Source organism: Limulus polyphemus, unplaced genomic scaffold, assembly GCF_000517525.1.
Source record: "Limulus polyphemus unplaced genomic scaffold, Limulus_polyphemus-2.1.2 Scaffold1094, whole genome shotgun sequence".
NCBI classification, from domain to species: Eukaryota; Metazoa; Arthropoda; class Merostomata; order Xiphosura; family Limulidae; genus Limulus; species Limulus polyphemus.
Window position 1 is genome coordinate 75,734 of NW_013666704.1, and position 15,843 is coordinate 91,576.

The 15,843-nt window shown below is 33.2% G+C and overlaps 1 pseudogene; it reads right to left on the minus strand.

The window, feature by feature from the left end:
• LOC106462101 overlaps positions 1 to 15,843 on the minus strand; it is a 169,365-nt pseudogene that overhangs the window by 33,690 nt on the left and 119,832 nt on the right.

A 15,843-nucleotide genomic window follows, 5' to 3' on the forward strand; every position in this document is an offset into this window, starting at 1 on the left:
TACGTTATGTAAACATGGGAGCTGTCATATACAAGTTTTAAGGAGTTCATGTGTACTATTTATATACATATGTTTTTACCTAAGACACATATACATTTTTGTGTTAAAGCTGTTTAATTTATATGAATATATTACAACATAACAATATATATATATATATATATATATATAATGTTTAGGGACAACAAGGGACCTATTGTTCCATATCAGCTGTCCCATCCTTCAAACTAAAGTAAAACTATTAAATCAATAAATTAAAAATAAGAAGAAGAAACATAAATATTAAAGTCACACCTTATCATTGATATAGTTATCAAACGTTCTCTTAAACTCAATTAAATTTACTGCTTCTACAACACGCGAAGACAACTCATTCCAGAGGCCAACCATCTTGTTAGAAAAATAAAAGTATTTTAGCTGAGGATGACTTCTACCTTGCCAAAATTTATATTTTTGTTCCCTAGCCCTACTATTCTCACTGTTAAATATGAAAAAAAAAACGATTCATAAACAATCTTAAACACCTTAATCAAATCCTCTCTAACTCTCCCTTTTTTCAAGAGAAAAACAATTTTAGACATTTCGTATTCAAAATCTTTGTAGATGCAACCTAAAATCCTATTTGCCCTAACACCAGCAATAGCACACTGGTTGGATGGTTTAAGAGACTAATCAACCATTACACCAAGATCCTTTTCTTTCAAATTATAAGTATAATTTGGATGGGAATATCACTAACTTATAATTCAAATTATAAAAAAAACCACATATATTATTTTGCATTTATTATAATTAAAACCAAGCTGCCATTTATTTTTCCAACTCACTAAATGATCTAAATCATTTAGCAAAGCAGCAACATCGTCTTCACAGCGAGCAAAACCAAGACCTTAATATCATCAGCAAATTTAATTAATTTACTCACCATTTATTCATCTATGTCATTGATGTAAATCAAAAATAGCACAGGTCGTAAGACTGAGCTCTGAGTGTCTCTGGATAACTCAGCTGCCCAATTCCCAACAGGTAATTCTTGTGACATCCTTTAAAAATTACTTTTGTGAAATTTGTAACCAAAATATCAGTATTCCTGATCTCCATATGCAACAAAACATCGAACCTAATAGAGCAATGACCATTTGCACCCAGATGTTCTCCAGTTTCTACCCTCTCAACAATTTCTAACAATAAATCTAAAATAGCATTGTTTCTAACCGGTTTCTTGGCCACTTGATGAATAAAACCATCTTGAACATTTCCCAAAACCTTTCTCTCTCGTGGTTTGACTCTAGCATTTCCTAATTTATATGCCCGAAATTAAAATCACCCATAATTATGCCCTCATTAACAGTTAAAATCTTAATCTCACTGTAAAGTTTATCATTCATTTCATCAGTATTATCTGGTTTGTAATAAATGTCAACTAAAAGCCTTTTCCCTTTATGTCTGCTAATAGAAACCCAAATGTATTCAATCTCCTTGATATTATCTTTGATATCCTCAGTTTCAACAATATGTATCTAACATTTTACATATAAAGCCATCCCCCCTCTCTTTAGTAGCCTATCCCTATTAAATGTCCCCCGCTGGGACAGCGGTAAATCTACGGATTTACAAAACCAAAATCAGGGATTTGATTCCCTTCAATGGACACGGTAGATAGCCCGATGAGGCTTTGCTATAGGGAAAACACACACGCAAATACACCTTATTAAATAACCTATAACTCTGTATTTGAAAGAAATTTCTGTCATCAAAATCATCTACGTTTAATCTCGTTTCAGTTATTCCCATTACATCAAAATACCCCATTTCTACCAGTGCCCTGAAGTCATCTTTGTTACTTCTTATACTTCTAACATTACAATGTAACAATTACGCCTATTCTTAGAACTACTTCTATACTAATTTCCTGTGCTAAATTTTTCTCTACATTTAGTTTATCCTGACCCTCATCACTGTCTAGTCCTAGTTTGAAACTTCACTTAAAGCTGACCTAATAGCCCTTTCAAACAAGCCAGACCGTATTGTATTTAACTGTAAACCATTCATTCAAAAAGCTCCCTTCTTCCATTGAATTGATCCGACAAGTCCAAACAACCAATCTGTTTATCTTTACATATTAACCTAAGCCTAGTATTTAGTCCTAGTGACCTACTCATAATTTAAACCCCACAATTAATTCTTGGTATTATCCCCGACACAATTAAGTTATGTCCTTTTTTTAGATGTCTTTATCATCCCCTTATACTTATTAATTATCTCCTCTGACCTACATTTCCCTACATTATTAGCCACTATGTAAACAACCTGTGACACCGGGATAGCATAATCTAATTATTTTCTCCCTATTTACTTCATAGACTATCCTGTCCACATGCCTTGTCAAGGAATCACCTATTAACTATTAACTCCCTCCAATAGTTCCTCATCTACACGAGCCAAGGGCCAAATCTGTTGCTCAACAACATAGGCTCATTACAATTAAATCTAATACTTTTTACCCTAATGGTACTCTAACTTCATTTCTAGAAAATGTACCCTTTGCATGTAAAAGCTTAAGCTACTCTTGAAATCCTGCTGCCATTTCCTGCAGTCTACACTTATCTTTATCTATTGCCTCTATTTTAATTATGATAGCCTCCAACCTACAAACTTTACATACAAATTGCATATATTTACTACTAGCTTCCTTAAAAGTACATACCAGTCCCGAGTTCCCACATAAAACCTACTCATTGCACCCATCACATCTAACAAAGTGTGAACGTTTAACTCTTACGCTAGTCTTAACCATTGTATTTGTAGCTTGGATATAAAAATTCTCAATACTGTAGCCTGTTACCAATACTGTTAAACCTAAAGTTTGATGATAAAATGAATTATTTTTTATTACTACTTTATGTTCACATTCTTTAATTAAGCTAATATTTTACTTTATAGAAGTGACAAAAAACTACTAAACTAGTCTTTTTAAACCTTATTTATGTTTACGTAATACTAATAATACTAATACTAATAATGTATTTAGCCTACTTTATAACCTACCTATAAGCTTAATTTTAAATAATGAATCTAAAGTCAAGTGAACAATTTAACCCTTAAAACACGAAGAGACAATTAAGTAGTCTTTATATTGTATTTGTTTAATAAAACAATGTATTTAACCTGTTTTACGATTTACCACTAAGTTGAATTATAGCTAAGCCTAAAGTACCGTTACGCGTCCTAAGCCTAATCTAACTTTATTGTACTGGTTACATAACTAAGTTCTAATTTAAAACTTTAACCCTGCTGTTTTTATTTAACAATATTACTAAATCTAGTTATACTTTTGTCTTTTATCTCAAATTACTACAAATAGTAATATTAATATTAAATAATATTCAAAATCTATTAAAGTATAAGAGGTTAACTCTCCAAGTCTTCTCTAATCCGTATCGCCCTCTATAACAAGCATAGGGTAAGCATGAAATTAGGAAAAGATTCTAAATGAACTATTATTGACCATTAAGTTTGTTATCTTTTTTGACAAAGTTACTAAGGTTATCTGCCGCTTTCTCTGATTTTCAACTTCCGGTTATAGGGAAAGCACTTTAGGCTACACTTTACCAACAAATAGTGGAATTAAACATGGCATTATGACGCTCTCACAGCTGAAAAAGACAAGTAGATTCCGAGTCGAGCGCTCTCACCAGTAGGCTTAGCAATTAGGAACATTTTTATTTTCAACAAAATTAAGTGTATTTTCTTCATTTCATTAATATCGAATAAATCAACGACAACGAATACACAACTTACTTGTTCACTATATCTTCACCTGCTGGACCTACGATAAAAAAGTAAATAAGCACTGAAGAAGATAAAAAAAAAGTAATGCTGTTATAAAGTGTGATACTTTACGTATGATTCCATTTATATATTATAATCGTTTTTTTATTAGTCGTGCAACTAGATGAGAATACATAAACTAAAAATGTAAGATTTATGTTCTAGTACTAAAACATAGTGTTTCCATTAATCATATTGATAGTTAAATATTATCTTTAAAATTCCTAGACTTGTGATAAAACTTTTTTCATAAATTATCATAGTAACATCTTATATCTTTTACTTCGAAACTGTTCGTCATTAATCTATTATATTATCTAATATTTTCTCACATTACGTTTCGAAAGTTACTTATACGATTTATGTACCATGAAACATTAATGGTTCAGATCTTATAGCGAAATCTTGGAATTTTAACTTGTCAATATCACGTTATATTTACAACAGCTTATGCTTCGTTTGAGAAGTTTATTAAATATTACTATCGTCTTATCTTAGCATATTATAAACTTTTTCTGCACAAAAACACATATTCATAAAAAGCGTGTTCGTATGTGTGTAATAATCGTAAAATCATAATATCACTAATACACTTTAAAAAGGTTTAGTTCAATTACAGATGTCGTAAAACAACTAGAAAGCAAAAGAGAAGAAAAACATCTGAGATAAACATTAAATTTAGCGTTTCCCTTAGGACAACGCTAAAATTCGGGGTTCGCTTCCCAACGGTGGGCACAACAAATAGCCCAATGTGGCTAAAAATCAACAAAGTAAATCAACATTTGTTATAAATGATGAAAAATCTTTAATTTTTAAAAATATTCGATGATAAAGAGATTGATATAAAAAACAAAAGAAATCTTATATTTTACCTAATTTATATCCGATACAAATTTAAGGATGAACTATCTTATATTAATCTTGTAGCGTAGTAAACACCTAGACGATATTATGATGTTTGGTTAGTTTGGGTTTGGTTTGAATTTCGCGCAAAGTTACCCGAGGGCTATCTTCGCTAGTCGTCCCTAATTTAGCAGTGATAGACTAGCGGAAAGTCAGCTAGTCAACATCATCCACTGCCACCTCTTGGGGTACTTTTTTTTACCAACTCTGCACAGAACACCGAATTTGAAGTGTTATGCCACCGCCGAGAAGAAACACAAATGCAATTCAACACTTTAGAATAATATCATAGAAAACAATTAGAAAACTGCTGTTATTTACACTTACTTTAAAAGGACTTATTTTGTGCATCAAAAGGTTAAAACTAAACCTTTCCATTACAGAATTAAAATAATCCAATGATTTTTTATTGGGAGTGGTGAAATGCATGAGTGTGAGATTCCTCGAAAACAAAACGGTTTTTATCATCGTTCCGTAAGCCTTATTTAGCGCTATTACAATTTAATTGTCTGAAATGCTAGCATTATGAACTGAACATTCACCAGAAGTATTTATAATAAATTAATATAGTAGAAATTATCATTCGAGAGATTCAAACGTTTGATTTAGGTAAAAGTTACAGTCCATTCTTAAACATTTCTCAATATAGTTTACATTTAACGAAAATGTTTGATGTCCTTGTGCCTTTTATTGCACTTGCTGATAATAATATACTAAGTTTTGTTTTTACTGACAATGTGCAGTCACTGAACAATGCCAATGAGAAGATTTCCTAAAACTAAAGGAATTAATTTTGTTTGTGATTATGTCATTGCACTACAACGCGTTGGAACCCACATATGTGCTTGTATAATTCTAACAATAAGGCGGGTTTACGCAATAACTTTACTCAATGTATTCAATTTAATATTTTAAGGTAACAAGTTAAACTAGAAACTAAATATTCTTGATTAAACAGTAACTTCACATTTTGAACAGACTTTCTTGATTAAACAGTAACTTCACATTTTGAACAGATCACTACTCACACGCGGAAAAATAATATTTCATTCCGCTGATAGCTCTTAAATCATATGTTTATAATTTGTTATTAAATGCGCCTTTTTAAAAGCAGAACATTAATATTAGGAATATCGGAGTTTTTATGGTAAGAGGCTTACCTTTCTCTTCTTCTTGAGTTCTAAATCTCATTATGATGACAATCAAAACAGCCAGAAGCACCAAAGCTCCAACTATTCCAATTAGGACCCCTAACACGGGACTGATCGCGGGTCTTTCAAATTTGGCTAATATATAAATAAAATATAAATACAAGTATGTGATAAAACTGAATATTCCACTCTTTCGTAAACCTTAAATTAAAATAAAACTACGAAAATGATAGACTGTCATTTTTATTTTGTTTTTTATAGAAAATAAGTGGGAATAATTTCCATTAGGCTCAAATGTAAATTTTCGAGATTACCTCAAAAGCTTTTTTTTTTTCTTTCGTTCGGTTTATCTTGATTTATAAATGATAAGTCTGTTTACCTGTGCGTTTTTCCGGAGCTGGTAATGTTGTTGCTGTTAAAGAGACAGAATGACTTTTTCCTTTGGAGTTTGATGCATAAATTGCAAGAATAAAGTTCGTTCCCGGTGGAAGATTGTTGATATTAAAAATTGGGAAATCTTTTTTGGTCATATTCGTCTGCAGTTTCTCTAATGGAGAGTTGAACACTTCCAAATGGAAGAACTGTTTTAGTCCACCATTATACCCAGCTTCACATTCTATCTCAATATCAGATATTGTTCTGTTGGTGACCTCACAATTTTTCACAGGATCTGGACTTCCTGAATAAATATACATATATCAGAAATCTTATTCATTCCAAAATAATATTTACATATTCCAATTAAACAGAATATCTACGAAAAAGCAATAATTGTAAAATAAAAGAGAAGTTACAAAAATTTTAACGTGACAGTGTTGTTGAACTATCGGCGAAAACACGCGTTAAGCGTTTTGTTTCTTTTTTGTTGTTTATAAGGGATGACCAAGTAAATATCGAACAAACTGTTATGAAGTTAGGTGTAATAATCATCAGCTGGAGTTGAGAGCAATGAAAAACAGCTAGCCTTGGTCAGTTTCTAAGGGATTAGACAGGGGTCACCAAACTTTTTTCACAGCGGGCCAGATAACTGTACTGGAGACGCTGATAATATTGTAGAATTGAAACTGTAAAAGCAAATTTTGACAAAATTATCAAAACATTAGTGAAAAACCACAGTAAACGAAACAAACTGTAAGAAGTCTGATATTAGAGAAACTAGTTTCGACACATTCGTGCATCCTCTTCAGTCTCACGTTGTCTTCTGGCAGGAAAAACAGTGGGGGAAAGAAGCGACCCTAAATGTAGACTTAATATCAGATATTGTTAAGTCAGCCAAGGACAACAGTGAAGATATGAACCTCATAACGAATTCCATAATTAGTGCATTATATAATGATAATAATAGTGGCACTCATCCTTCCCCACTGTCTTTCTGAAGAGATAGAAAATTGAGGTTGAACAACTATATTGTAATAATAAAGTCAGACAAACTAGCCAAATCATTATCTTAGACAAAATTGTTTATGAAAGAAAGTTAGAAGAAATTCTTATTGACACGTATGTTTATGAAAAATTAAGCTCCAATCTATTACCTAAGAAGGTCTCTGACTTTAACAGACAACCACGTACAATTCTTGCTGATTACACAGATATTTAAAAAAAGTTAAAACTTATTAATCCTTCCTTACCTTACATGTACGGTTAGCTTAAAACACATAAAGGAGACTGTCTCCTGAGACCTACAATTTCTAACGTGGAGTCTGTCACATACCCATTATATAAATGGTTAGCAGGACATATATTCCCAGTTGTTCGAAAAATATCTTCGTCGCACATCCAAAACAGTTTAGATTTACATTTTCCACAACATTTCACTACAAGTTGTCATCTCAGAGCAAGAAAAACCTTGTTCCATGAAGATAAAGAAAGATCAACCAATGATAATGTGAAACCACTTTATATTGGTTACAACACTAACATTGAACCCCTTTAGAGAATATTAAGGAAGAATAACTTTAGAATCATATACAAATATCCGAACACCATTAAAAATAACCTAACTTCAAACAGAAAAACAGCTGAAGATAAAAACAAGGCATTTATATTATACCATGTCAATCCTATGAGAAAGGTTATGTAGGTGAAACCGGAGAAGTGTTGACATGAGAGTTTCTGATGAGAGATTCTGGCCATCAAATTGATTGGTAAGTAACAAGAATTTTATACGAAACGCATGAAAAGAAGAATTGTTGAAAGTTGCTTAACCAGAATCCAGCCTAATTTCAACACCTCCCAAGACCACTTTAAACTTAACAATTTCCTGACCTCCTGTGTCCTTAGGAGAATTCCAAGATCAGGGATCACGTAGGCGTTTGTTGACCAGTTTTTTCCAGCCAGAAGACAACGTGAGACTGAAGAGGACGCACGAATGTGTCGAAACTAGTTTCTCTAATATCAGACTTCTGACAGTTTGTTCCGTTTACTGTGGTTTTTCATTAATTGCTATATACGATATTGTGTTTTTTATCATTATTATTATTATCAGCACAGTTTTTAATATGATTAAAAGATAGGAAGCTAGCAAACACATTTGAGACAGTGATAATAACGGATGAATACGTAATGACGAGGAAACATAATCGGTTGAAAGTAGGTGAAAATCAAGTTAGTAGAGCTACTTAACACACGCAAATAAAACTGGATCCCCCCCCACCAGAATTATAAGGAGATACTTATGTAACTAGCTATCTAGGATGTCAGCTAGCTGGTCAGAGGTGCATGAAAGTAAAAAGAAAAAGTTAACTTACCAGTTATTAGTTAATCCTTTAGTTCCATTAGTGCTGATATTATCAGACTACTTCTAGTAAGAAAACAAGGTAGTAGATATAATCTAGCAGTGATTGATTCTGCTACTAGATATGTAGAAGTATTCTCACTAAATTCTATGGAAGCAGAAAATACCATGAGAGCTGATTGTGATTTTCTCACGGGGTGGGTTTCCTAGTGAATTATTATCTGATTTAGGCAGCAGTTTTAAATCTGCAAGAACTGTGGAAGGTAATAAGAGTAGAAATGAAACACACTAGTCCTTATAGACCCCAAACGTTGGAATGTATGAGAAAGCAACTGGAACAATTAACGCCATTTTAAGAGTTATGGTACAGAAAGATTCTTTTCACTGGGGTATGATATTGCATTTTGGGCCACTTGCATATCGAAAAGATCCCAAAGCTACAACTGGATTTTCACCCTTTGAGTTCTTATATGATAGAGATGTTAAGGATCCATTAGATTTATTAAAATAAGTTGGTCCAGAGACGAAGCTAAGTCATGAAATGTGTCAGCATATATGACCAGCTTGGGACAACGGTTAGTAAAGGGACAGAAATTAGGGTTAAAGCTACTCAGAAGAATAAAGACAAACAAAAGCTTCACTATGATAAGAATGCTAGAGAAGAATAAGTTAGAACGAATCAAAATACTGGACCCATTACCCAAAAATAGTTAAAAAGTAAGTTCGATAGGTCCTTTACCTATAATTAAGCATGTCGGTAAAGTGACATATGAGCTAGATGTAGGAATGAAAAAGTAGTGGGATAAACGTATCATGTAAATATACGTAAGCTACGCTACAAACGCTACAATAGAGGTGCACTTATCTGATTACCTATTCAGAGACAAGTAGTAACGAGAGTGAACAGAAAGCTATCTTAGATCATTACAGACTATGTTAAAATATTTGAAGGATCAATCTTTAAACAACAGGAGGAAGTACGTGAGATTATGAAAGATTATGAGAGTGTATTTGGCGATAGGCCAGGGCAGACCTGGTTAGTAAATAACACAATAAAAGTAACCTCTGAAGCTGTGATAAGGGAACCAAAAAGGAGAGTGTTATATGATTTGAAGGAACGCTTAAAGAGGAGATGAGAAACTGTTAAAAGGAGGAAATATTATGGAATCTTCTAGTCCTAATGCATCAGCTTTAGTGTTAGTACCTAAGACTGATGAGGTAAGGTTATGTACAGTACATTAGTAACATTGATTTATCGAAAGATTATTTCCAAGTCGTGTCAAAGGAAGAACATAAAGAGAAAACAGCGTTATGTACCCCTTATGAATTATTTAAGTTTGATGTAACGCCTATGGGAGCAAGGAATACTACAGAAACATTAATTATTGAAGCTTAATGTAATGCTTATGGGAGCAAGGAGTAGTCCAGAAACATTTCAGAGATTAATGGATAACGTCTTATGGGGCTTATGGGAGTAACTCACGGCTTGCATAGATGACGTTGACATACACATGAATAATTGGGATGAGTACGTAAGAGTGTTGAGGGAAGTACTAGACAGGTTAAGTAAAGCAAGCTTAACAACAAACCCAGGTAAACGTAAGCTTGAGGTATAATGCATAGGGTATCTAAGGTCAGGTGGCGTGTAAAGGATCGATTGTTCCAGAAAAAGATAAAGGTAAAAACTGTTAGAGATTGGGAGAAACCTACAACAAAGAAATATGTTAGACCTTTTCCCGGTTTGTGGAAATTGCAGCCATGCTCATAGCATTGACTTGTAAATCAGGACCAAACAGTGTTGTGTGGCATGGGGCAAGAGAGACGGCTTATAAGAAAGTAAAAGGGGTGCTGGGCATAATTACGATTTTACATAATTATAAGATGTTAGCTACTATTGTACAAAGGGGTAGTGCTGAGTCAAATAGATGACGATTCCTATGGAACATCCAGTGACATATTTAAGTCAGAAAGTACTAGTGTGCAAGAAAGCTTTAGCCACTATCGAAAAAGAATGCTTGGGAATTGTGACAGAATTTGACAGATTCAGGCTTTTTCTCTTAGGTAAAGCATTTGTCGTGGAAACGGATCATAGCTCTTTAGTCTGGTTGGACAGAGTGAAGAGGGAAGACATCAAACTTCTGTGATGGAGTCTGTTACTACAGTAGTTTAATTTTTATAACTCTTTAGTCTGGTTGGACAGAGTGAAGAATGAAACATAAAACTTCTGGGATGAAGTCTGTTACTACAGTAGTTTAATTTTATAACTCTTTAGTCTGGTTGGACAGAGTGAAGAATGAAACATAAAACTTCTGTGATGAAGTCTGTTACTACAGTAGTTTAATTTTATAGCTATTTAGTCTGGTTGGGCAGAGTGAAGAATGAAAACATAAAACTTCTATGATGAAGTCTGTTACTACAGTAGTTTAATTTTACAACTCTTTAGTCTGGTTGGACAGAGTGAAGAATGAAAACATAAAACTTCTGTTATGGAGTCTGTTACTAGAGTAGATTAATTTTATAGACCAACAAGTGGCCATCGAAATAAAGATACCCTATCGTGCTTGAGTTATCAATGTTAGCCTGTGATCTTGCCCTGATTAAAATTAACATGTATTTTGTATAGATACAGTACGTAAAATTCATCCAGCTATGGTTAAAATTTATGTTGTGTGTAAATGTTTGGTTATGCAAATGAATGAAAAGGTAAGAATATGTGAACTTATTGGGACGGAGGAGACAGTGGGTATTTCACAATGAATTGATTATGCATATGTATAGAAGACTGTAGACTTTTCCAAATGTTCTAGTGATATAAGACGAAAGAGCAAAAGGGCAAAAGCTTGCTTGATCTTGATTTTCAGTACGAATACGGACCGCGAAAGCTGGACCTATCGATCCTTTTGACTTTAGGAGTTTTAAGCAAGAGGTGTCAGAAAAGTTACCACAGGGATAACTGGCTTGTGGCGGCCAAGCGTTCATAGCGACGTCGCTTTTTGATCCTTCGATGTCGGCTCTTCCTATCATTCCTAGGCAAAGACTGTGAAATATGAAAAGACAGTGAAATTACCAGTGATACGCAAGAATTTTAAAGCCTGCGATAACAAAGAGATTATGTTAGGTGTAATAAAACATTTGTCGAAGTTGAGAGAGGTGAGAAGTCTATAAGGTATTAGGGGACTCTAGGACATTAGAAAATGAATGAAATTGTCGATCGTCTTTCTTGCGCAGCCAATATGGATGGTGTAAAAATTACGAACCCCTTATAATTATGAGATATTGTAATCCTATATATATTGGGAAAAAACAGGTGTTAAAGAACAGAAAGAAAAGGGCTTGTTCGGTACGGGTTTGAGAATGGGATGTAAAACACAGGAGTTCAATGAAAAGAGGCCCAGGAGATGTGAGTGAAAGTTGTTTGTTTGTTGTATAGCAAAGCCACATTGGACTATCTGCTGTGTCCTCCACAAAAAATCGAACCCCAGAATTTGGTGTTGTAATTCCATAAATTTACTGTTGTAGTACAGGGTTACAAACCGAAAGAGGTGAAAGAAGAAAGTAATATAAAGCCAGTAAGAAATGAAACCTATTTCCAAATCTATGTGTTATTGATTATAGGAAAAACAGCAGTTTGTTATGTTTACATTAGTATGTGTCAGTTCCTGGTAGGAATAAGTACAACCTAAAGCAAATTGATGGATTAAGAATAGAAAACGAAGTACAAATGTAATACGATCGTAATAAGGTGTTGTCAAAGTGGGCGTAATACAAGCATTTATAAATGTTTAGAAAATAGTATCTATGGTGTAGAATAACTAAAACTTCTTGTGATAATGCTTATGTTCTGTATGCTTGAATATGAATTAAATAATAATATACGAATTTTGAAGACTAATAATTTGTTTCACTTTGTACTTGCTTTGCTATATTACTACCAAATTAATCAGTAAATTAAAGGGAAAAAACAGTTCGTTTCAACATGAAATTTATATATATATATACATATTTATAGATCCAAATATGTTGCAATAACTTATCCATCAAGAGCCCTGAAAGTTTGGGAAAAACACTCTTCGTTGTATTCCTGATTAGGATCAATATTGACGCATGTTTTTACATAGGCTAATTAAGCATTTTCGACTACATCTGATGCAAATAAAAAATAAATACAAAATAAGTTACCTGCTGGTATAACGCTGTAGTTGCAACGCTCTTTCTGCGTGCCAATTGCGTTCTTCGCCCAACAGCTCAATATTCCGTAACCATATCTTGTTCTTGGCTTATATGTGGCTTCACTAACTGTTTTGTTGGTTATGAAAGAACGCAGTTCGTGGCTTTCGAAGGTATTGTTCAAAGACCAGTGAAAAGTAACATCTGTAGGATCTGCTAGAACTTCGCACCTGATGACCACAGACTCCATTCTACCAACGCCGTAAACGATTTTCTGACCAGGTTTACACACAGGAGCATCTAAGATAGATTTGATCAGAAAGATATCGAATACACTCAGGAAAGTGTACAAGAAAGGGTTACTTTGGAAACTAAAGACGAGAAAATAGATCAATATCTCACGTGTGAATGTAGGAAAGTTCTAATATTTCTTACATTAAAAATTTTTATTAAACTAAAGAGTAAAGAAAGTTTATAATTTTAGGACATTACAGTATATTTTTTAAATACAAATTTAATCTGAACGTTGTTCATATTAAAAATAAATACATAATAATAAATTCGTTAGAACAGTGATTATTTCGTTTACTCTATCTATTAAGCATGATCCTTAAAAACAAATATGAAGCCCAATCTATTAGTCGCTTTAGACAAACATATTAATCCCATAAACGCTATACACTCTTTATATCATATATAAATACAAGTTTACTGTAGTGAGTAAATGATAACTAAAACATCATATAAATATACAATCCACCAAAAAAAGAAAACCACTCTTGCTCTTTCCATTTCCTGTTGCACAGAAATACTGATGACAGCTGGAAATCATCAAATCCTATATAAATCAGTGACAATTTGTAAATTGGATGATATACCAGGTTTCATATATAACTTTAATATTTTAAACAGTTTATCTGATGAACAATGTAGATGTTTCAATTGGTTTGTTGTTAATTTCGCGCAAAACTATGCGAGGGCTATCTACGCTAGCCGTCCCAAACTTAGTAGTGAAAGATTAGTGGAAAAGCAGCTAGTCATCACCACTCACCGCCAACTCTTAGGCTACTCTTTTATCAACGAATAGAGGGATTGACCGTCAGATTATAACGTCTCCACGGCTGAAAGGTGGAGCATGTTTGGTTGGACTGGGATTCGATCCATCGAGTCGAGCACTCTAATTACATCGTTTAACAATATACAAGAACAGATTAATATTATTATTACAACATATTCTTCAAATCTTCTGAAATAATAAACATAAGACTAAAAGGAACTTTCTATGATTGGGGTTTAATTTTTTATCATACATAAGTTAACTAGATACGCGTGAGGCGAGGCTTAGCAGGACTGCAGATCAGAAGATCCAAAGTTCGAGCAGCGAGATATCGCTGAAAAACTCAATTTTTTCAGCTTTGGGACATTTTTTGTGACGTTTCGCTATTGGATTAAGAATAGCAACGCAAGCAGTGAGTATTGCTACCTGGTTCTTCTAAATTGGAGATGGCTTGGTCTATATCTTAAAGATATCAACTGATTACTTAGACTATATAGCGAATAGGGTATCTTTCAGGTTGAAATACCAAATTAGAATAGGTACCAAACGGCTACTTATACTGATTCCATATTTCTAATCATAGTTTTTATCATTAATTTAAAGGCCCCCCAGTTGCACAGCGGACTTACAACGTAAGAATCCGGGTTTCGATACCCGTGGTGGGCAGAGCACAGGTAGCCCATTGTATAGCTTTGTGCTTAATTACAAACAAACATTAAATTTAAAATTAGTAAAAAAAAGTATTAAATATTCATGCAGATTTAAATTTTCAAGAAACGTCTATGTGTATCGCCAACATTATAAAATTCAGGTAAATATTAAACAAAGTAGAAGATGAGATATTGTATGAAATAAGAGCATTCTTCAAAAGGTATGTATGCACTGGGGCCATAAGTTGAAATTTCGTCAAGAATCGAAAGCTAATACATACAAAACTATTTTCAATCATATACGTACACAGGTATGTATGTGTGTGTGTGTCTATGTATACATATATATTTATATTTAAATGTAATTTTATAATGACCCACCTTATGACTTTTGCCCCAACACGTATTAGCTTTAAAAATGCCAACTGAATACCAATTATTTTTATTCTGTTCGAAAAACAATATTGCTGCTAACGAAATCGACACATGCACTTAACCAGTAAAGAATAATCTAACTTACAGTGTACTCGCAATGTTATTCCTTCACTTTCTACTTCTCCCTCCACGTTGGCTGCGACACACTGATAGCGCCCTCGTCTTTCTCTGGTAACTTTCTGCAATACCAAAGTTTGGTTGCTAATAATGATGCCTTCTTTTGTCTTACTAAAGAGTGGCTTGCCTTCAAACCTCCACCCAACTTCTGACACCCAGGGATTCGCCTGAATGTTGCAATCAAAATATACATCGCTTCCTTCTCGAATGGCATCGTGTTGTATATTTGCTCCTAATGAAAGTCTCAACCGGGGTAGGTCTGAAACCAAGAGGTGTGATTTGATATTGATTTTCTTTTATTTCTACCCTTACATTAAGCCTGTGAGTGTGTATTAATACGTTAAAAATCTGCCTGTAAGAGTATGCTTATGATTCAAATCCGCTAAGTTTTGTGTTTCATATCCACTTAGTTTAATTTACTGATAACATTTATTTCTAAATGATTTTTACAAATACCAAATACTTATACTTACATGGATTAATAAAAAATTATAACGCAAATATATGAATTTAAAATTAGATAAAATATATTCATTCCTGTACTTACAAAAAATATATTATAACTTTGAAACATCGTTAATAAAAACTTGTAACAAGTTTAATTACATTTTGGTTGAAAATACAATCTAAATTATCCTTTGTTTCAAAAGAACAAAACTTTAGAAGTTTCTATGGGAAACTTAAATCAAGTTGGGTAGGACGAGTTAAACATTTTATAAGACAAATATATATCTATGCTTGTAGGTTTATAAAATGAAAAAGGCAGGTTTAGATATACTGGTAAACATTTTATTCAGT